The 23,191-nt window shown below is 45.8% G+C and overlaps 1 pseudogene; it reads left to right on the plus strand.

Moving 5' to 3' along the window:
- The window catches only part of LOC122940392, a 718,635-nt pseudogene that overhangs the window by 91,743 nt on the left and 603,701 nt on the right, over positions 1-23,191 (plus strand).

The raw sequence follows: 23,191 nt of genomic DNA on the forward strand, positions 1-23,191 counted from the left end.
TAGAGAAACATCTGCTATCTTCAGATTTTGAAGTAGATCATTGTGGTATCACACGAAATACATTTGAAGAGCATGCCAATATGCAATATATATTCTCATCCAATCACTGCAACAATGCATCATTTGATTCTTTTAAACAGGTCCTATCTTCTGATTCATCACAGACTGTAACACAGAATAAAAGTCACAGAGGAGGTGCTAAACATCAAACAGCTCACGTAAAAGAGAAACCATTTTCATGTTCAGAATGTGGGAAATGTTTTAACTATAAATCAGCTCTTGTTATACATCACAGAAATCACACAGGGGAGAAGCCATTTTCATGTTCAGAATGTGGGACATGTTTTAACCGTAAATCAGATCTTATTGTTCATCAGAGAATTCACACAGGAGAGAAGCCATTTTCATGTTCAGACTGTGGGAAATGTTTTAACCGTAAATCACATCTTGTTATACATCAGAGAATTCACACAGGGGAGAAGCCATTTTCATGTTCAGAATGTGGGAAATGTTTTAACCATAAATCAGATCTTGTTGTACATCAGATAATTCACACAGGGGAGAAGCCATTTTCATGTTCAGAATGTGGGAAAGGTTTTAAGAGTAAATCAGGTCTTGATAGACATCAGAGAATTCACACAGGGGAGAAGCTATTTTCATGTTCAGAATGTGGGAAATGTTTTAACCATAAATCACATCTTGTTATACATCAGAGAATTCACACAGGGGAGAAGCCATTTTCATGTTCAGAATGTGGTAAATGTTTTAACCACAAATCAGAATTTGTTATACATCAGAGAATTCACACAGGGGAGAAACCATTTTCATGTTCAGAATGTGAGAAATGTTTTAACCGTAAATCATATCTTGTTATACATCAGAGAAGTCACACAGGGGAGAAGCCATTTTTATGTTCAGAATGTGGGAAATGTTTTAACCAGAAATCAGAATTTGTTATACATCAGAGAATTCACACAGGAGAGAAGCTATTTTCATGTTCAGAATGTGGGAAATATTTTAAGATTAAATCAGAATTTGTTATACATCAGAGAATTCACACAGGGGAGAAGCCATTTTCATGTTCAGAATGTGGGAAATCTTTTAACCGTAAATCAGCTCTTGTTGTACATCAGAGAATTCACACAGGAGAGAAGCCATTTTCATGTTCAGAATGTGATGTGTGTTTCAAACATAAAAGATCTCTTGTTAATCATCAAAAAACCCACATATAAGTGAAGCTATCGTCATGCTTAGCCCGTTAGTGACCTCATCCTTTATGTGTTTTTTTTTTGGGGTCATTAACTGGCTTCATTCCTTCAGATACTCCTTTTTACAGAGAGACAAAACAGCTCCTTTCTTTCAGATACCAGAGGTAGCCAATGGCTTGGAGGGATGATTGGGACCGCTGTGACAGCTCCCCAAACAAACATAGTCTCCTGTATTGAATGAATATTGGCAATCAAAGGACAGATCCAGTTAAAAGTGAAACGAAGGTGTTTTTTTTTTTTTTACATATCTCCTCTAAACACAAATGTTTGGTGAGAGGAAAAAAAAACTAAAAACTGTATTCCACCCTGCCTGTGATCAGTATGGGGACCCTCCATTCCTGTTTAACTGCAAACACAGGGCCTATATATAAAAGTCAAAAAAATTGAGCTGGATTCCCACAAGAGCTGGAGTCCAGATATGGGGAAAAAGAGGCGTCATTCACACTTGGAAATGGCCAGTTATTTGCAGTCAAGTGGAATGACCGATAGGATGTAACATAGTTTATAAGGCTGAAAAAAAGAAATCTGTCCATCCAGTTCAGCCTGTTATCCTGCAAGTTTATCCAGAGGAAGGCAAAAAAAAAAAACTGTGAGGTAGAAGCCAATTTTCCCCACTTTAGAGGGAAAAAAATATGTTCCCGACTCCAATCAGAATAACTCCCTGGATCAACGACCCCTCTCTAGTAGCTATAACCTGTAATATTATTACACTCCAGAAATACATCCAGGCCCCTCTTGAACTCTTTTAGTGAACTCACCATCACCACCTCCTCAGGCAGAGAGTTCCATAGTCTCACTGCTCTTACCGTAAATAATCCTCTTCTATGTTTGTGTAGAAACCTTCTTTCCTCCAGACGTAGAGGATGTCCCCTCGTCACAGTCACAGTCTTGGATCACAGTCACAGTCTTGGGGGTAGATAGATGATGGGATAGATCTCTGTACTGACCCCTGATATATTTATACATAGTTATTAGATCTGCCCTCAGTCAATTTTTTTCTAAAGTGAATAACCATAATTTTGATAATCTTTCAGGGTACTGCAGTCCACCTATTCCAGTTATTACTTTAGTTGCCCTCCTCTGAACCCTCTTCAGCTCTGCTCTGGCTGCCTTGTTCACAGGAGCCCAGAACTTTACATGGTACTTCATGTGTGGTCTGACTAGTGACTTGTAAAGTGTCAGGACTATGTTATCATCATCGGCATCTATGCCTCTTTTGATGCAACCCATTATCTAATTGCCCCTGGCAGCAGCTGCCTGACACTGGTTTCTAAAGCTTAGTTTGTTTTTCACTAAAATTCCTAGGTCCTTTTCCATGTCAGTGTTACCCAGTGATTTACTATATAGTATGTACTGGTGACTTGCATTATTCCTACCTATGTGCATAACCTTACGTTTGTAAGTGTTAAACCTCATCTGCCACTTATCTGCCCAAGCCTCCAATCTATCCAGATCCCTCTGTAGTAGTATACTGTCCTCTTTTGTGTCAATTACTTTACACCGTTTAGTGTCATCTGCAAAAATGTATATTTTACTGTGCAAGCCTTCTACAAGATCATTAATAAATATATTGAAGAGAATAGGGTCCCATACTGACTCCTGTGGTACCCAACTAGTGACAGTGACCCAATCTGAGTGTGTACCGTTAATAACCACCCTCTGTTTTCTATCACTGAGACAGTTACCCACATACAGACATTTTCTCCCAGTCCAAGCATTCTCATTTTATATACCAACCTTTTATGTGGTACAGTGTCAAATGCTTTGGAGAAGTCCAGATATACAACATTCATTAATTCACCGCTGTCAAGTCTAGAACTTACCTCCTCATAGAAACTGATTAACCCTTTTGCTACCAGCGCCTTACAAGCATGACGCCACTCTTACCGTGCAAAATAAACCCTCCTTGAGCTGCAAAGGCAGAATGATGGTCCCCTACATTGCCTCATATGCAACGTTTCCACATGTTGGAACTCCACCCTCCACATGTTGGACCAACTTTATGAGCAGAGGAAACCTATGACCAAGTTTTAGAGGATACAAACAGACAGGACTACTCTTGGTGTAGCTTTGACGTTATACAGTGAAAGCTCATGCATGGAACCTGCTGTTGTCAGTCACCAGGACTACGGGATTAATTAAATTATTCCACTCCTTCACATCCTGGAGAGGATGCTGATAAATCTGACTGGCAAGGGGTTATTAGACTTGGCGCCTACATCTGAGCCCTGTGGAGGCTAAATTGGAACAGGAGGAAATCGAGGAAGGGGACATAAAGTCCCAGGAATTCTAAAGAAAAATAGGTGGTTTATCTGCCTAAGAGATAGGAGAGGAGCATGAGGAGTTTTAGGGCGATGACCCCGACAGACCGTGGCAGTACGCAGTAGAGATGGAGGCAGGAAGTCCCTCTGAGTCCCTTGCGCAAATGGTCAGATACATGCTGAGTTGTTTGCGTAGTGACAGCAACATTATCACCATTCGGCAGAGGGATGACTACTGGCTCTCCACAATGTTAGACCCCCACTACCAGTCCAAAATGGGGACTTTTTTTTTACACCTTCTGAGAGGGATGAAAAACTCAACTACTGTCGAGACATTCTTTGTAGTTGGTTGGAACCAGGAGGACCCTCTGAGCTCACGCTCCACTGCCCTGACTGCTGGAGGGAATAGCAGCACCAGCTCCATCAACAGCAACTTAAGTCTCTGATGAGAACTTTTCTTCACCCACCTACTGAAGAAACCACCCAGCAGCAGCAGAACATGGAGCAGAACCGGAACCAGCAGGTGGTGGCATACTTGGACTGCACCCTGTCACCCCAGATCCAAGATGCCCTGCACTACGGGGCAACAAAACTTGAATTGTGGCCGCAACTGACCAAGTTTGTCCTGGGCAATCTTTCTTGCCCGGCCAGTAGCGTGGCATCAGAGCGGGTGTTTAGTGTGGCAGGGGGCATAGTTACCCCAAAGAGAACTCGCCTTTCAACACAAAATGTTGAGAGACTAACCTTTATAAAGTCCTTCTGGCAGTAATGATGTGACTAATGTGCTGCTACACTGCAACATTGTGACAAATGGCCCATTACTTCTGGCCAAATACTTCAGCCACACTTCTGATGCTGCTACCCGCCTGATGCAACACACCTGCTGCCTCTACTGCCATCTGCCACAGCTGTTGCCCCCTCCCCACTCTGTCCCGGGGCCACTATTGTGACTCTTCATGCTGTTTCCACCCTCACCAGTCTGTTCTGGGGCCACTATTGTGACTCATGCTGCTCCCACCCTCACCAGTCTGTTACAGGAACACTAGTTTCCCTGTTTGGCCGTGTTGAAATCACCATTTATTTTTCCCTTCGGATCTGTCAGAAGAAGAGAAAAAAAAAAGAAAAACGGGTCCGGATGTTTGAGCATCCATAAGGCCTCTATCACACAGTCAGTATTTTGCATCAGGATTTAATCACGATTTGGAAGCCAAAAGCAGGAGTGGGTCCAAAACATAGAAGACATGCAAATTTTACCATCACATATTATCTCTATTTTGGACCCACTCTTGTGTACTGACCTTATGATAGAGGCCATTGAAGTCCTGCATGGACTTCTTTTCCATCTAAGTAAAACTGATTTCAGACATAAATGGTCAAAAACTATACAAATTGAGCATGAGGCCTCTATCACACAGTCAGAATTTTACATCTGGATTTTATCATCATTTGGAAGCTAAAAGCCGGAGTGGGCCCAAAACACAGAAGACAAGCAAATACTTCCTTCACGTGTCATCTCTGTTTTGGACCCACTCCTGTTTTTGCAAAATAACTGTTGAGCCCCAGTTATGGGTCATCAACACAGTGAAAGACAGATATCCCTCAAAGGAACACCCTGAAACAGATGTCTGTGGATGGATAACTGGCTTAGGTCTTCCCCGTCACATCCTTCAAGCTTGTAAACGAGCGGGATCTTGACATAGGGGCCACTTAATATGGTGGATTTGGTGCTCGGTTTTCCTTCCTTTGAGGGATATCTGGCTATCACTGTGTTGAAGACCCATAACTGGGGCTCCACGGTTATTTTGCATATCACTGTTTCCCAGGGAGCTTTGCACTTTGGATTGCTGTGTCGAGACTCTTAAATGAGGCTCCACAGTGTTTTCTGGAGCTGGTCTCCCTAAGATCAGCCATTGTTTTTGGACCCACTCCTGTTTTTGCCTTGCAAATATTCATCAAATGCTGACAGTTTGAAGGCAGAGGCTCAAAATACAGGATCCGATTTTTTGGGCTGTTCTTCTGACAGCTCAGAGGACGGAGAAATAAGCAGTGCTATGAACACAGCCTGACTGCCAACACCTCCCCACTGTCATGAGGCATACATCGGGCATTCCATCTGCATCCAGCAGTGGTGGATCCGGTGCATTGTGGGAGGCTGTTCTCTGCTGGAATCACGCAGAGGTAAAAGTAGTCTAATACAGCCCCACATGCCTCGTACATCCAGTGATGTCTCCTCTGATGTAGACATTCTCATTCCTATCTTCTCAATTCAGACCAGACCGCCATGATGATTTCTTTCTGCTATCTCTTGTCTCTGCAGAGTTTGATGGACGTCTTAGTTTTCTAGTTTTCCATCATCCTGCCACCCCCAGTACTGCGCCCGCTGTGCTCCCCAATACTATACTGCAGAAACAGATAAACTACCCGAGAATATGAGCACCACACAGATAGTGCCCCCTCCAATAATTGTAGGCAAACAGTGCAGTAAAAAATAGCTTTGCCTAGAAAATGGAGTCCCTGACACTAATAGTGTAAACATAATGTCCCCCAAAATAGTGTTGCTAAATTGATACTGTGCCAGGACGCCCCCCACAGTACTAGTGCTCCCAAATGTCCCACCAATAGAAATCATTATCTGCCAGAGTGCACTTAGTACTGGTGCCCCCAACAGTAATAATGTCCCAATTGTTCCCCAGACATAATAATGCTCCCATAGTATTCATGTTTCCCATAGTCTCCCAGTTGTAATAAAGCTCACCATAATGCCCCCGGTAGTAATAATTCTCTTTGTAATGTGTGCCAGTACAAAAAAATACCCACTTATAATGTGCGCCAGTACAAAATACCCACTTATAATGTGCGCCAGTATAAAAAGTACCCCGTATAATGTGCGCCAGTACAAAAAGTACCCCTTATAGTGTGCGCCAGTACAAAAAGTACCTCTTATGTGTGCCAGTACAAAAAGTACCCCTTACAATGTGTGCCAGTACAAAAAGTACCCCTTATAATGTCCAGTACAAATATACCTCTTATGTGTGACAGTACAAAAAGTACCCCTTATAATTTGTGCCAGAACAAAAAGTACCTACCTATAATGTGTGCCAGAACAAAAAGTACCCCTTATAGTGTGCGCCAGTACAAAAAGTACCCCGTATAATGTGCGCCAGTACAAAAAGTACCCCTTATAATTTGTGCCAGAACAAAAATTATCTACCTATAATGTGTGCCAGAACAAAAAGTACCTACCTATAATGTGTGCCAAAACAAAAAGTACCCCTTATAATGTGTGACGGTACAAAAAGTACCCCTTATAATGTCCAGTACAAAAAGTACCCCTCATAATGTGCGACGGTACAAAAAGTACCCCTTATAATGTCCAGTACAAAAAGTACCCCTCATAATGTGCGCCAGTACAAATAATGCCTTGTTGTGTGGCAGTAAAACAAAAAATACCTCCTCTTAGTGCCTCTAGTAGAGACAATGTCCCTATAGTGCACCCCATAATGTGTGCCAATGCCCCTACTATGTGCCAGTACAAAAAAAACCTTCCTTAGTGCCCCAATTGAGCTAAGGTCCCCATTGTGCCCATATAAAATGCCCTTATAGAGTGCCCCAAGTAGATATCCTCTCCTCCCTTCCATATAGAACCCGATTAATGTGTGCCAGTATAAAATGCCCCTATATCATTATATGTCCCCCAGTAGATGCACCCATAGTGCTTCTCTCCCATACCTCTCCATAGTGCCCCCATAATGTATGCAAGTATTTAATGCCAATATATAAGGCCCCCAGTAGATGCCCCTAACCGCTGCCTTCTCAAACAGCTGATCGGTGGAGGTCCTCAATGTCAGCCCCTGACGATCAGATGCTAAAGATCTATCCAGAGGACAGATCAGTCAAATAAACCCTGCAGAACCCCTTTAAGTGAAATATACAGCCCTCCCCCCCCAGTCCATACATATTACACATAAATGGCTTGCTTGCAAATACATACAACTCAGCTATACAGCTATTACACACGTACAGCACTGCTACATAAACATATTGCTGAACTACATAAACCTTACACAATACAGCCCTGCCCAGCTACTTACACATCACACACATACAGCTCAGCTATACAGCCATTACACAATACAGCCCTGCCCAACTACTTACACATCACACACATACAGCTCAACTATACAGCCATTACACAATACAGCCCTGCCCAACTACTTACACATCACACACATACAGCTCAGCTATACAGCCATTACACAATACAGCCCTGCCCAACTACTTACACATCACACACATACAGCTCAACTATACAGCCATTACACAATACAGCCCTGCCAAACTACTTACACATCACACACATACAGCTCAGCTATACAGCCATTACACAATACAGCCCTGCCCAACTACTTACACATCACACACATACAGCTCAGCTATACAGCCATTACACAATACAGCCCTGCCCAACTACTCACACACATACAGCTCAGCTATACAGCCATTACACAATACAGCCCTGCCCAACTACTTACACATCACACACATACAGCTCAGCTATACAGCCATTACACAATAAAGCCCTGCCCAGCTACTTACACATCACACACACATACAGCTCAGCTATACAGCCATTACACAATACAGCCCTGCCCAACTACTTACACATCACACACATACAGCTCAGCTATACAGCCATTACACAATACAGCCCTGCCCAACTACTTACATATCACACACATACAGCACAGCTATACAGCCATTACACAATACAGCCCTGCCCAACTACTTACACATCACACACATACAGCTCAGCTATACAGCCATTACACAATACAGTCCTGCCCAACTACTTACACATCACACACATAAAGCTCAGCTATACAGCTATTACACAATACAGCCCTGCCCAGCTACTTACACATCACACACATAAAGCTCAGCTATACAGCTATTACACAATACAGCCCTGCCCAACTACTTACACATCACACACACACAGCTCAGCTATACAGCCATTACACAATACAGCCCTGCCCAACTACTTACACATCACACACATACAGCTCAGCTATACAGCCATTACACAATACAGCCCTGCCCTACTACTTGCACATCACACACACACAGCTCAGCTATACAGCCATTACACAATACAGCCCTGCCCAACTACTTACACATCACACACAGCCCTGCCCAGCTACTTACACATCACACACACACAGCTCAGCTATACAGCCATTACACAATACAGCCCTGCCCAACTACTTACACATCACACACATACAGCTCAGCTATACAGCCATTACACAATACAGCCCTGCCCAACTACTTATACATCACACACATACAGCTCAGCTATACAGCCATTACACAATACAGCCCTGCCCAACTACTTACACATCACACACATACAGCTCAGCTATACAGCTATTACACAATACAGCCCTGCCCAACTACTTACACATCACACACATACAGCTCAGCTATACAGCCATATAGCCATTACACAATACAGCCCTGCCCAACTACTCACACATACAGCTCAGCTATACAGCCATTACACAATACAGCCCTGCCCAGCTACTTACACATCACACACATACAGCTCAGCTATACAGCCATTACACAATACAGCCCTGCCCAACTACTTACACATCACGCTATACAGCTATTACACAATACAGCTCTGCCCAACTACTTATACATCACACACATACAGCTCAGCTATACAGCTCATCCATATAAACATTACATACATACAGCTCTGCTACATACAGACTGGAATTACAAGATGCACAACAGAGACCTGCATACACAGAGCAGATAATCCTGGTAATTTGATTTCCATGACTCCGCCCACACATGATTACATGGTCATGACATCACCACGGGTCCTTTACTTTCTGCTGTGGCACAGCCTGGAGCCTGACTCCTCCCACACCTGATTACATGGTCATGATATCACCACGGGTCCTTTACTTTCTGCTGTGGCACAGCCTGGAGCCTGACTCCTCCCACATATGATCACATGGTCCTGACATCATCACAGGTCCTTTACTTCCTCCTGCAGCACAGCCTAGAGCCTGACTCCTCCCACACCTGATCACATGGTCATGACATCACCACCACAGGTCCTTTACTTCCTCCTGCGGCACAGCCTGGAGCTTGACTCCTCCCAAATGTTGTCACATGGCTATGACATCATCACAGGTCCTTTACTTCCTTCTCTGGCACAGCCTTGTGCCTGACACCTCCCACACATGATCACATGGCCATGACATCATCACAGGTCCTTTACTTCCTCCTGCAGCACAGCCTGGAGCCTGACTCCTCCCACACCTGATCACATGGTCATGACTATCACAGGTCCTTTACTTCCTTCTCTGGCACAGCCTTGTGCCTGACTCCTCCCACACATGATCACATGGTCATGACATCATCACAGGTCCTTTACTTCCTCCTCCCACACATGATCACATGGTCATGACATCATCACAGGTCCTTTACTTCCTCCTGCAGCACAGTCTGGAGCCTGACTCCTGCACTTGGTAGTTGAAATAAAAACACCCGACCGTCCATAGTGAAGGATTGTCAGAGGAAGAGGAGGACACGCCCGCTCAGGTAAGTGCAACACTTACCAGCTCCACACTCTTAAAGGGGTTGTCTCACTTCATCAAGTGGCATCTGTCATGGAGAGAAAGTTAATACGAGGCATTACTAATGTATTGTTATTGTCCATATTGCTTCTGTTAGAGTAATTAATTTCATTTACAGATGCCTATGCAGGCGTTGAACCCATCTTGTCCCAGGTGAAAATGTAATACTTCACTTTTATTATTATTTGGGTTAAAATACGTGCTTTATACCTTTTATTTAATTTTACTTGATGAACCAAATAATAGAAAAAGATTAAAAATACAGTAAACGCTCCACTGCGTGGTCAAATGCTGCTCAGTGAGTCAGGAGGGAGACAATGCGCTATCATTGCTGCCCAAATCCCCTGAAGAAGCCAGTTATCTGGTGAAACATGTTGGGGGCAGATTTAGCTTTTAAATCAGCGATCCCCTCCACTGTCAGTTAGTTAGCAGCAGTCCGGCTGGCCTACTTATCAAAGCTAGAGTAGTGTAGCAGTGTGATACGGTATTCAAACCGTGAATGTTATGTACGCAGTGTGCACCACCAAAGGGATAGACAGAGGTCAGCTAACATATGGTATCATCCATGTGCTGTATTACAAGTGGGAAGAGTGAGTTCAGCTCCCACAACTCAGCCTGGATGAAGGTGTCACTGCAAGCGACATGAAGGCAGCCACTGCCTATAAGTGACGGGGTGAGAGATAGCGCACGTGTCTCCCTCCTGACTCATTGAGCATCATATGACCACACAGTGGAGTGTTTACTGTATTTGTAATCTTTTTCTTTAATTTGGTACATCAAGTAAAATTAAATAAAGGTATAAAGCACGTATTTTAACCCAAATAATAATAAAAGTTAAGTATTAAATTTTCACCTGGGACAAGATAGGTTCAACGCCTACATAGGGATCTGTAAATAAACAATTTGATAAACCTTACCCAGGGTTTGTCTCAATATGAATAAGTAATTAATTTCCGGTACAAGTAATCATCAGATATTAGGCCTACTGCAAATAACGCGGACACAATCACAAAAGGGTTGTATCTGCGGAGATCTGAGATCCACCTCAGAATAGCTTTATTTTATATCCTTATGATTGGACAATTGAAGGTTACATAGATCCACGTGATACAATTATTATTATTATGATGTAGTTGTATAATTAGATAATGAGTAATTCGACAAGTATATAGACAACAAGTTCATCCCTCCGGACATCTGGCACATTATCCTTGAGTCCACTGATTTATATATGACCAAAAATGCCTGTCTTATTTGTGTAATCGTGTTACTATTCAGACAGGGACATTCACCCTTTTCCGTGCACGTACCACATCTAGTTACATCTACAGATGGCCCTTAAAGTGTGATCCTGACGTCATAATGTTATACAGCAGGGGAATATGATGAGATCAATTATATATTCACCCACATCAATAACAACTTAACTATACTAGACCATAGTTTTCATGCATGGATATATATAGTTATATAAAATATCATTGACCATTACTCAGGGCTTTGGAGTCGAGGAGTTAGAGGCAATTTTGGGTACCTGGGGTCGGCAAAAAATGAACCGACTCCTACTAGATTTAAATTGGAATAAAAAAAAAAAAAAATCACGTTTAAATGTCCCAATTCACAAAAAGTTATAATTAATTACCGTATTTTCCATTTCATCCACCATGACGGCCCACATTGAGATTGACCCTTGACCTCTGTAGGGGCAGGAACACATAGAGAGTTTAAGAACCCCCCACCCCTCCACCTCCTCAGTGCTTTCCTGCCCCTACAGGGGCCAACACGTGGAGAGTTCCTCCTTCATGGAGGATGAAATAACCTTATCTTTCTTACAGGTTCTCCAGCTGGCCTCCCGCGGCAGGGGCCAAGGCTGGCCAGCTAGGAGCATCGAGGACCCTCGTCTTGGCTTATACCGAGGCCTGTGGTCCTCCCCATACCTTCGGACTTCCTTCCCTCCTTGTGGATGCAGTCGAAGGTGCCGGCTTCTCAGCGCGCGGCGCTCTGCGTCCTTTCCTTCTGGAGGACCGAGCTCTGGCGTCCGGCAGGGGGAGCAGGTGCGACGCATGGAGCGTCTCTATGGGCGGGCCGGGCGACGCACGCCTCTCTTAGTAGGCTAGTGCGGCGCAGGCCTACGCCGTCATGCAGGGCGCAGCTTGATGACGTCAGACGCCGGGAAATTTAAAAAGAAGACCGCGGTTCCTCTCGGCACCTCACCTGTCACACCGCGATGTCTGAGACACCTGCTCCCTGCCAGGAAGGTCCCGATCCTTCTGCCTCCAGCACAGTGAGTCCCCTTCGGGGGGGTGTATATTTCAGTTTCTTGTAAACCTGAATTACTAATGCTGGGTTATCTGGTTGCTTCCTTCTGCAGGGCAGCAAGGAATTAAAATCTAAAACAAAGCCCTTAAAATGCTGTGCTTGTTCCAAGCGTCTCCCCGAAAATTATAAAAAGCGACTATGCAAACCTTGCACTTCGGAGATTTGGAAAGAGGAGCAACCAGATATACTCTCGGAGATGAAGTCCTTTATTTCTGACGAGATTAAGTCCTCTTTAGCCTCCTTATCTACTCCTGCCAGCGACCCCATCCCTTCTAAGAAGCGCAAAATATCCGTTATTTCTTCCTCTGAGGGTGAAGAGGTTGAAGTAGCCTCTGCCTCGTCCAGACAATTTCCTAATGAGGAACCCTTGTCGGACGGAGAGATTCTGGAGGAGGATAAAAGATACTTCTTTTCCGCTAAAGAAATGGAAGAGCTGCTCCGAGCAGTCAGGTCCACTATGGGTATTGAAGATATTCCTAAACCCCGTACGGTTCAGGATGAGATGTTTGGGGGCCTTAGAGCTAGGTCTCCTATTGTTTTCCCCATCAATGAAAATATAAAGGAAATGATATTAGAGGAATGGTCAGATCCAGAGAAGAGACTTGGCGTTCCTAAAGAATTCAGGAATAGGCTCTGCTTTGACCCGTCTGAAAGTAAAATATATAACCAGACGCCTAAGGTCGATTTGCAAGTATCCAAGGTAGCAAAAAAGACCGCCCTACCCTTTGAGGATTCCTCTCAGCTAAGTGATCCTATGGATAGAAAGGCAGATGGCCTTCTTAAGAAATCCTGGGAAGCGGCGATGTTTGGGGTAAAAACTAACATCTCCGCTACATCCGTTGCCAGAGCAATGTATATATGGCTTGGAGAACTAGACGAACATCTGAAGAACAAGACTCCAAGAGAAGAGATCAGGGAATCTCTCCCCCTTCTCCGCTCCGCCACGGCATTTTTAGCCGATGCGTCGGCAGAGTCCATCAGATTTTCCGCCAAGGATGCTGCCCTTTCTAATGCTGCCCGTCGGGCTTTATGGATGAAAGCCTGGTCCGGAGACAAGGCATCCAAGGCCAAGCTTTGTTCTATCCCCTTTTCAGGGGAATTTGTCTTCGGCCCCACTCTGGATAAAATCCTAGAGGGCGCAGCAGACAAGAAGAGGGGTTTTCCAGAGGACAAAGAACCAAAAAAGAAGCCCTTTCGGCAGTACCAGCCCCAGCAGAGATCCTACAGGGGGAAAGGGAAGTCTGGCCGATGGAGTTATCCAAAAGGGGGGAGAGGAAGAGGCTTTATCCTCAATCCCCAGAATAGGCAACCGAAGCAGCAATGACGCCAGGGTAGGGGGGCGACTGATGGGTTTTCTATCCTCCTGGAGTCAGGTAACTTCAAATCCCTGGGTGCTAAATATAATCTCCCAGGGCTACAGGATAGAGTTCACATCAGTCCCCCCAAGAAGATACTGCATTACATCTCAGAGCAGATCAGATCTCCCGAAAATCTGGCAGGGCGTCCAAGACCTCTTAGAGCTAGGGGTAATACGAAAGGTTCCTATCCCAGAGGAAAGAAGAGGATTCTATTCCAGTCTTTTTTTAGTAAAAAAACCAGATCAATCCTTTCGCACGATAATAAACTTAAAACCCCTAAACAGGTCTATCTTATACAGGAGGTTCAGGATGGAGACCATCCCATCCACAATCCCTCTGATTCCAAAAGGAGCATTCATGTCGTCAATCGATCTGAAGGACGCTTGCTACCACGTCCCCATCCATCATCTTTCCCAAAAGTATTTAAGGTTCGCTCTAAGAGGACCAGACAGGTCTATACATCACTTCCAATATGTCGCCCTCCCTTTTGGTATCTCCTCGGCCCCCAGGGTCTTCACAAAGATCGTAGTAGAGATGGTGGCCTGCCTTCGTCAGGAAGGAATCACAATTATTCCTTATCTCGACGACTTTTTAATCCTGGGCAAGACAGAATCCGAAAACCTTTCGGCGACCCAAAGATTCTCGGAACTCTTAAGGTGCCTCGGATGGATTATAAATATAAAAAAATCCACCCTAACCCCGTCCACGAGAATAAAGTTCCTGGGCGTGGAATTAGATTCGTCTCGGCTGATGACCTTCCTCCCTCAGGACAAAGCTACTGCCCTGATAGAGAAAGTCAGAACATTCCAGAAGGCTCGCAGCTGCTCCATCAGAAAGGCCATGAGTCTCCTAGGAAGCCTAACTGCCTGCATCCCCTCGGTGGCTTGGTGCCAAAGCCACACAAGAATAATCCAAAATTGGATCCTAACTATCTGGGACGGAAGACAGTTAAGCCTGGACAGGGTCTTTCGGATCCCTCAGTCTGTAAAAACAGATTTGGGCTGGTGGAAAGTAAAAAGAAGGCTGCTAGGGGGCCTTCAGTGGCGGAATCATCCCGTCATTCAGGTAATTACGGACGCAAGCCTCGGAGGCTGGGGAGCAAAGATAGGAGATCATCTTCTACAGGGTACCTGGCCCGCCGAAATAAGAGACAGATCTTCCAACTACCGAGAGCTTTACGCAGTCCTGGAAGCTTTATTAAAAGGAGAGTGCCTTCTAAAAGGGCAACATCTAAGAGTAATGTCAGACAACACTACAACGGTGGCCTATCTGCGTCACCAGGGGGGAACAAGATCACGGCCTCTTGGCGAGATAGCAAAAAGAATTTTCTCCTGGGCAGAAGTAAACACTTTATCTCTGTCCGCCGTCCACCTAAGGGGCTGCGAAAACACAGTAGCAGACTTTCTGAGCAGAGAGACAGTAGACCCAGGAGAATGGTCTCTGAACAGGAAGATCTTCCAAAAGATCTCAGAAAGGTGGGGCTGTCCAGAGGTAGACCTATTCGCCACCAGGAAAAATGCGCAGGTAGACTGTTTTTGCTCCCTAAACCCAGGAGACAATCCATGGGCAATAGATGCTCTATCAATACATTGGAATTGGAGACTAGCCTACGCCTTTCCCCCAATACCACTACTACCTCGGATTGTCCAGAAGCTTCTGGAGGAACCGACTACTCTCATCCTGATAGCCCCTCTATGGCCAAAGAGAAGTTGGTTCTCCAGTCTAAGACAGTTATCGCTGGAGGATCCGTGGGAGATTCCCTTCCAGAGGGACATTCTAGTCCAGGGCCCTCTTCTGCACCCAGACCCAGGCATGTTCAGGCTGTCAGCCTGGATCCTGAGAGCGAGACACTAAGAAGCAGAGGACTTTCGGAAAAGGTGATATGTACTCTGAGGGCAAGTAGGAAAAAGGTGACCTCCTCCATCTACCTCAAGATCTGGAAGAAATACTGTTCCTGGTTAGGAGTTGAGCGCCCAGACACCACCTCTCCTCCCATCAACAGAATTTTGGACTTTCTACAGTGCGGCCTTGAGTTAGGCCTTAGACCTAGTACTTTGAAGGTCCAAATTTCTGCCCTAAGCTCCTTCTATGACTGTAGCCTGGCCAACCACAGATGGATCAGGAGGTTCTTCAGAGCGGTTGCAAGGTTGAGACCCTCCCTGAGATCCAGAATTCCGACCTGGGATCTTAACACCGTACTAGAGGGCTTAACAAAACCTCCATTTGTACCTTCATCGGAGATCTCTTTAAAACACCTTTCCCTTAAGACTGCCTTTCTGATCGCCATCACCTCAGCCAGACGCATCGGGGAGATCCAGGCTTTATCATGTAGAGAGCCCTACCTCAAAATTAACAAGGATCACATCCGTCTAACTCTCGACCCAGGCTTTCTCCCCAAAGTAGTCTCTCCTTTCCATCTAGAGCAGGAGATCTTCCTACCCTCTATCCCTAGAGGGTCTAGTGATAGGTTATATCTCCTGGACGTCAGGGACATAGTTATCCGTTACCTGGATTCTACCAGAGATTTTAGGGTGGATGACAATCTCCTTATTCAGTTTTCAGGGAAGAATAAAGGAAAGAAGTTAGCCAGGTCTTCCATAGCTAGATGGATCAAATCCACTATTGAATGTTGCTACAAGATCCAGAACAAACCCTGTCCTGGTAATGTTAAAGCCCATTCTACTAGGGCCACATCCTCCTCTTGGGCCGAGAAAGGAGGGGTCTCGCTGGACCAGATTTGTAAAGCCGCAACCTGGTCTAGTGCTAATACTTTCGTAAGACACTATCGTCTTAATCTTCCGGACGCAAATGAAGCTCTTTTCGGCCGGAAGGTTCTACAGGCGATATCCCCACCCATTTAGTTATCTGATATGTCTCAATGTGGGCCGTCATGGTGGATGAAATGGAAAAACCGCAATTAGACTTACCGGTAATTCCGTTTCCTTGAATCCACCATGACGGCCCATACTATTCCCCGTCTCTAAAAAAAAAAAAAAAAAAATATAAAATACATAAAAAAAAAAAAAAAAAAAAGGATTTTTGGATTTATGTTGCATATTCATGCAGGAGTTTAAGGGTATGGATCAATATCCTTTTACTTTTGTTCCACCTTTTCGGGTAATTGTAAAGCACTGAGGAGGTGGAGGGGTGGGGGGTTCTTAAACTCTCTATGTGTTCCTGCCCCTACAGAGGTCAAGGGTCAATCTCAATGTGGGCCGTCATGGTGGATTCAAGGAAACGGAATTACCGGTAAGTCTAATTGCGGTTTTTTCGCCCTATAAGATGTAGGTTTTTGAGGAGGAAAATAAGAAAAAATATTTTGAACAAAAAGGTGTGCTTTTGGTGGGTTTTGAACTAATGGTGGTCTGTCTGTGGGTGGCACGGTTATGGGGGCATCTGTGGGTGGCACGGTTATGGGGGCATCTGTGGGTGGCACGGTTATGGGGGGATCATTGTGGGGGCATCTGTGGGTGGCACTGTTATGGGGGCATCTGTGGGTGGCACTGTTATGGGGGCATCTGTGGGTGGCACGGTTATGGGGGGATCATTGTGGGGGCATCTGTGGGTGGCACTGTTATGGGGGCATCTGTGGGTGGCACTGTTATGGGGGCATCTGTGGATGACACATATATAGCATCTTATCTTATGTGTCACCCCCCCATAACAGTGTCCCTGTGTAGTGAATTGGGGCCGGCATCTGTTGCTGTAATGGCAGCGGGGCCCGGTGCCTGCTTCATTCATAGAGTGGGCGGAGCAGGCGCGTGACGTAGTGAGCTACGCTACGAGCGCCCGCCCGGCGTCCTGACTGCCAAGAAGTTTTTCAGATGATTGGAATACTTTAACAATACCCACAAGTTAGATATGATTACTGTATACTACAGTGAGCGGGGCCCGGTGTAGTAGAATACAGTGAGTGCACCAGGCCCCGCTGCCATTACAGAAACAGATGCCGGCCCCCAGCCCCTCCTCCCTCTCAGCCTATTCACCGGATGGTCGCAGCATTCGCCCCATAAGACGCACTGCTATTTTCCATTTCATCCACCATGACGGCCCACATTGAGATTGACCCTTGACCTCTGTAGGGGCAGGAACACATAGAGAGTTTAAGAACCCCCCACCCCTCCACCTCCTCAGTGCTTTCCTGCCCCTACAGGGGCCAACACGTGGAGAGTTCCTCCTTCATGGAGGATGAAATAGCCTTATCTCTCTTACAGGTTCTCCAGCTGGCCTCCCGCAGCAGGGGCCAAGGCTGGCCAGCTAGGAGCATCGAGGACCCTCGTCTTGGCTTATGCCGAGGCCTGTGGTCCTCCCCATACCTTCGGACTTCCTTCCCTCTTTGTGGAAGCAGTTGAAGGTGCCGGCTTCTCAGCGCGCGCGGCGCTCGGCGTCCTTTCCTTCCGGAGGACCGAGCTCTGGCGTCCGGCAGGGGGAGCAGGTGTGACGCATGGAGCGTCTCTATGGGCGGGCCGGGCGACGCACGCCTCTCTTAGTAGGCTAGTGCGGCGCAGGCCTACGCCGTCATGCAGGGCGCAGCTAGATGACGTCAGACGCCGGGAATTTTAAAAAAAGAAGACCGCGGATACTTTCGGCACCTCACCTGTTACACCGCGATGTCTGAGACACCTGCTCCCCGCCAGGAAGGTCCTGATCCTTCTGCCTCCAGCACCGTGAGTCCCCTTCTGGGGGGTGTATATTTCAGTTTTTGTAAGCCTGAATTACTAATGCTGGGTTATCTGGTTGCTTCCTTCTGCAGGGCAGCAAGGAGTTAAAATCCAAAACAAAACCCTTAAAATGCTGTGCTTGTTCCAAGCGTCTCCCCGAAAATTATAAAAAGAGACTATGCAAACCTTGCACTTCGGAGATTTGGAAAGAGGAGCAACCAGATATACTCTCGGAGATGAAGTCTTTTATTTCTGACGAGATTAAGTCCTCTTTAGCCTCCTTATCTACCCCTTCCAGCAACCCCATCCCTTCTAAGAAGCGCAAAATATCCGTTATTTCTTCTTCTGAGGGTGAAGAGGTTGAAGTGGCCTCTGCCTCGTCCAGACAATTTCCTAATGAGGAACCCTTGTCGGACGGAGAGATTCTGGAGGAGGATAAAAGATACTTTTTTTCCGCTAATGAAATGGAAGAGCTGCTCCGAGCAGTCAGGTCCACTATGGGCATTGAAGATATTCCTAAACCCCGTACGGTTCAGGATGAAATGTTTGGGGGCCTTAGAGCTAGGTCTCCTATTGTTTTCCCCATCAATGAAAATATAAAGGAAATGATATTAGAGGAATGGTCAGATCCAGAAAAGAGACTTGGCGTTCCTAAAGAATTCAGGAATAGGCTCTGCTTTGACCTGTCTGAAAGTAAAATATATAACCAAACGCCTAAGGTCGATTTGCAAGTATCCAAGGTAGCAAAAAAGACCGCCCTACCCTTTGAGGATTCCTCTCAGCTAGGTGATCCTATGGATAGAAAGGCAGATGGCCTCCTTAAGAAATCCTGGGAAGCGGCGATGTTTGGGGTAAAAACTAATATTTCCGCTACATCCGTTGCCAGAGCAATGTATATATGGCTTGGAGAACTGGACGAACATCTGAAAAACAAGACTCCAAGAGAAGAGATCAGGGAATCTCTCCCCCTTCTCCGCTCCGCCACGGCATTTTTGGCCGATGCGTCTGCAGAGTCCATCAGATTTTCCGCCAAGGATGCTGCCCTTTCTAATGCTGCCCGTCGGGCTTTATGGATGAAAGCCTGGTCCGGAGACAAGGCATCCAAGGCCAAGCTTTGTTCTATCCCCTTTTCAGGGGAATTTGTCTTCGGCCCCACTCTGGATAAAATCCTAGAGGGCGCAGCAGACAAGAAGAAGGGTTTTCCAGAGGACAAAGAACCAAAAAAGAAGCCCTTTCGGCAGTACCAACCCCAGCAGAGATCCTACAGGGGGAAAGGGAAGTCTGGCCGATGGAGTTATCCAAAAGGGGGGAGAGGAAGAGGCTTTATCCTCAATCCCCAGAATAGGCAACCTAAGCAGCAATGACGCCAGGGTAGGGGGGCGACTGATGGGTTTTCTATCCTCCTGGAGTCAGGTAACTTCAAATCCCTGGGTGCTAAATATAATCTCCCAGGGTTACAGGATAGAGTTCACATCAGTCCCCCCAAGAAGATACTGCATTACACCTCAGAGCAGATCAGATCTCCCGAAAATCTGGCAGGGCGTCCAAGACCTCTTAGAGCTAGGGGTAATTCGAAAGGTTCCTATCCCAGAGGAAAGGAGAGGATTCTATTCCAGTCTTTTTTTAGTAAAAAAACCAGACCAATCCTTTCGCACGATAATAAACTTAAAACCCCTAAACAGGTCTATCTTATACAGGAGGTTCAGGATGGAGACCATCCCATCCACAATCCCTCTGATTCCAAAAGGGGCATTCATGTCGTCAATCGATCTGAAGGACGCTTACTACCACGTCCCCATCCATCATCTTTCCCAAAAGTATCTAAGATTCGCTCTAAGAGGACCAGACAGGTCTATACATCACTTCCAATATGTCGCCCTCCCTTTCGGTATCTCCTCAGCCCCCAGGGTCTTCACAAAGATCGTAGTAGAGATGGTGGCCTGCCTTCGTCAGGAAGGAATCACAATTATTCCTTATCTCGACGACTTTTTAATTCTGGGCAAGACAGAATCCGAGAACCTTCTGGCGACCCAAAGATTCTCGGAACTCTTAAAGAGCCTCGGATGGATTATAAATATAAAAAAATCCACCCTAACCCCGTCCATGAGAATAAAGTTCCTGGGTGTGGAATTAGATTCGTCCCGGCTGATGACCTTCCTCCCTCAGGACAAAGCTACTGCACTGACAGAAAAAGTCAGAACATTCCAGAAGGCTCGCAACTGCTCCATCAGAAAGGCCATGAGTCTCCTAGGAAGCCTAACCGCCTGCATCCCCTCTGTGGCATGGTGCCAAAGCCACACAAGAATAATCCAAAATTGGATCCTAACTATCTGGGACGGAAGACAGTTAAGTCTAGACAGGGTCTTTCGGATCCCTCAGTCTGTAAAAACAGACTTGGATTGGTGGAAAGTAAAAAGAAGACTGCTAGGAGGCCTTCAGTGGCGGAATCATCCCGTCATTCAGGTAATCACGGACGCAAGCCTCGGAGGCTGGGGAGCAAAGATAGGAGATCATCTTCTACAGGGTACCTGGCCCGCCGAGATAAGAGACAGATCCTCCAACTACCGAGAGCTTTACGCAGTCCTGGAAGCATTATTAAAAGGAGAGTGCCTTCTAAAAGGGCGACATCTAAGAGTAATGTCAGACAACACTACAACGGTGGCCTATCTGCGTCACCAGGGGGGAACAAGATCACGGCCTCTTGGCGAGATAGCAAAAATAATTTTCTCCTGGGCAGAAGTAAACACTTTATCTCTGTCCGCCATCCACCTAAGGGGCTGCGAAAACACAGTAGCAGACTTTCTGAGCAGAGAGATAGTAGACCCAGGAGAATGGTCTCTGAACAGGAATATCTTCCAAAAAATCTCGGAAAGATGGGGCTGTCCAGAGGTAGACTTATTCGCCACCAGAAAAAATGCGCAGGTAGACTGTTTTTGCTCCCTAAACCCAGGAGACAATCCATGGGCAATCGATGCTCTATCAATACAATGGAATTGGAGACTAGCCTACGCCTTTCCCCCAATACCACTACTACCTCGGATCGTCCAGAAGCTCCTGGAGGAACCGACTACTCTCATCCTGATAGCCCCCCTATGGCCAAAGAGAAGTTGGTTCTCCACTCTAAGACAGCTATCGCTGGAGGATCCATGGGAGATTCCCTTCCAGAGGGACATTCTAGTCCAGGGCCCTCTTCTTCATCCAGACCCAGGCATGTTCAGGCTGTCAGCCTGGATCCTGAGAGCGAGACACTAAGAAGCAGAGGACTTTCGGAAAAGGTGATACGTACTCTGAGGGCAAGTAGAAAAAAGGTGACCTCCTCCATCTACCTCAAGATCTGGAAGAAATACTGTTCCTGGTTAGGAGTTGAGCGCCCAGACACCACCTCTCCTCCCATCAACAGAATTTTGGACTTTCTACAGTGCGGCCTTGAGTTAGGCCTTAGACCTAGTACTTTGAAGGTCCAAATTTCTGCCCTAAGCTCCTTCTATGACTGCAGCCTGGCCAACCACAGATGGATCAGGAGGTTCTTCAGAGCGGTTGCAAGGTTGAGACCCTCCCTGAGATCCAGAACTCCGACCTGGGATCTTAACACCGTACTAGAGGGCTTAACAAAACCTCCATTTGTACCTTCGTTGGAGATCTCTTTAAAACACCTTTCCCTTAAGACTGCCTTTCTGATCGCTATCACCTCAGCCAGACGCATCGGGGAGATCCAGGCTTTATCGTGTAGAGAGCCCTACCTCCAAATTAACAAGGATCACATCCGTCTAACTCTCGACCCAGGCTTTCTCCCTAAAGTAGTCTCTCCTTTCCATCTAGAGCAGGAGATCTTCCTACCCTCTATCCCTAGGTCCGATCATGCAGGGTCTAGTGATAGGTTACATCTCCTGGACGTTAGGGACATAGTTATCCGTTACCTGGATTCTACCAGAGATTTTAGGGTGGATGACAATCTCCTTATTCAGTTTTCAGGGAAGAATAAAGGAAAGAAGTTAGCCAGGTCTTCCATAGCTAGATGGATCAAATCCACTATTGAATGTTGCTACAAGATCCAGAACAAACCCAGTCCTGGTAATGTTAAAGCCCATTCTACTAGGGCCACGGCCTCTTCTTGGGCCGAGAAAAGAGGGGTCTCGCTGGACCAGATCTGTAAAGCCGCAACCTGGTCTAGCACTAATACTTTTGTAAGACACTATCGTCTTAATCTTCCAGACGCAAATGAAGCTCTTTTTGGCCGGAAGGTTCTACAGGCGATATCCCCACCCATTTAGTTATCTGATATGTCTCAATGTGGGCCGTCATGGTGGATGAAATGGAAAAACCGCAATTAGACTTGCCGGTAATTCCGTTTCCTTGAATCCACCATGACGGCCCATACTATTCCCCTTCCCAAAAAAAAATAATATATATATATATATATAAAATATATAAAAAAAATAAAAATTATTTTTTGGATTTATGTTGCATATACATGCAGGAGTTTAAGGGTATGGATCAATATCCTTTTACTTTTGTTCCACCTTTTCGGGTAATTGTAAAGCACTGAGGAGGTGGAGGGGTGGGGGGTTCTTAAACTCTCTATGTGTTCCTGCCCCTACAGAGGTCAAGGGTCAATCTCAATGTGGGCCGTCATGGTGGATTCAAGAAAACGGAATTACCGGTAAGTCT

The sequence above is a fragment of the Bufo gargarizans genome, chromosome 6 (genome assembly GCF_014858855.1).
Source record: "Bufo gargarizans isolate SCDJY-AF-19 chromosome 6, ASM1485885v1, whole genome shotgun sequence".
NCBI classification, from domain to species: domain Eukaryota; kingdom Metazoa; phylum Chordata; class Amphibia; order Anura; family Bufonidae; genus Bufo; species Bufo gargarizans.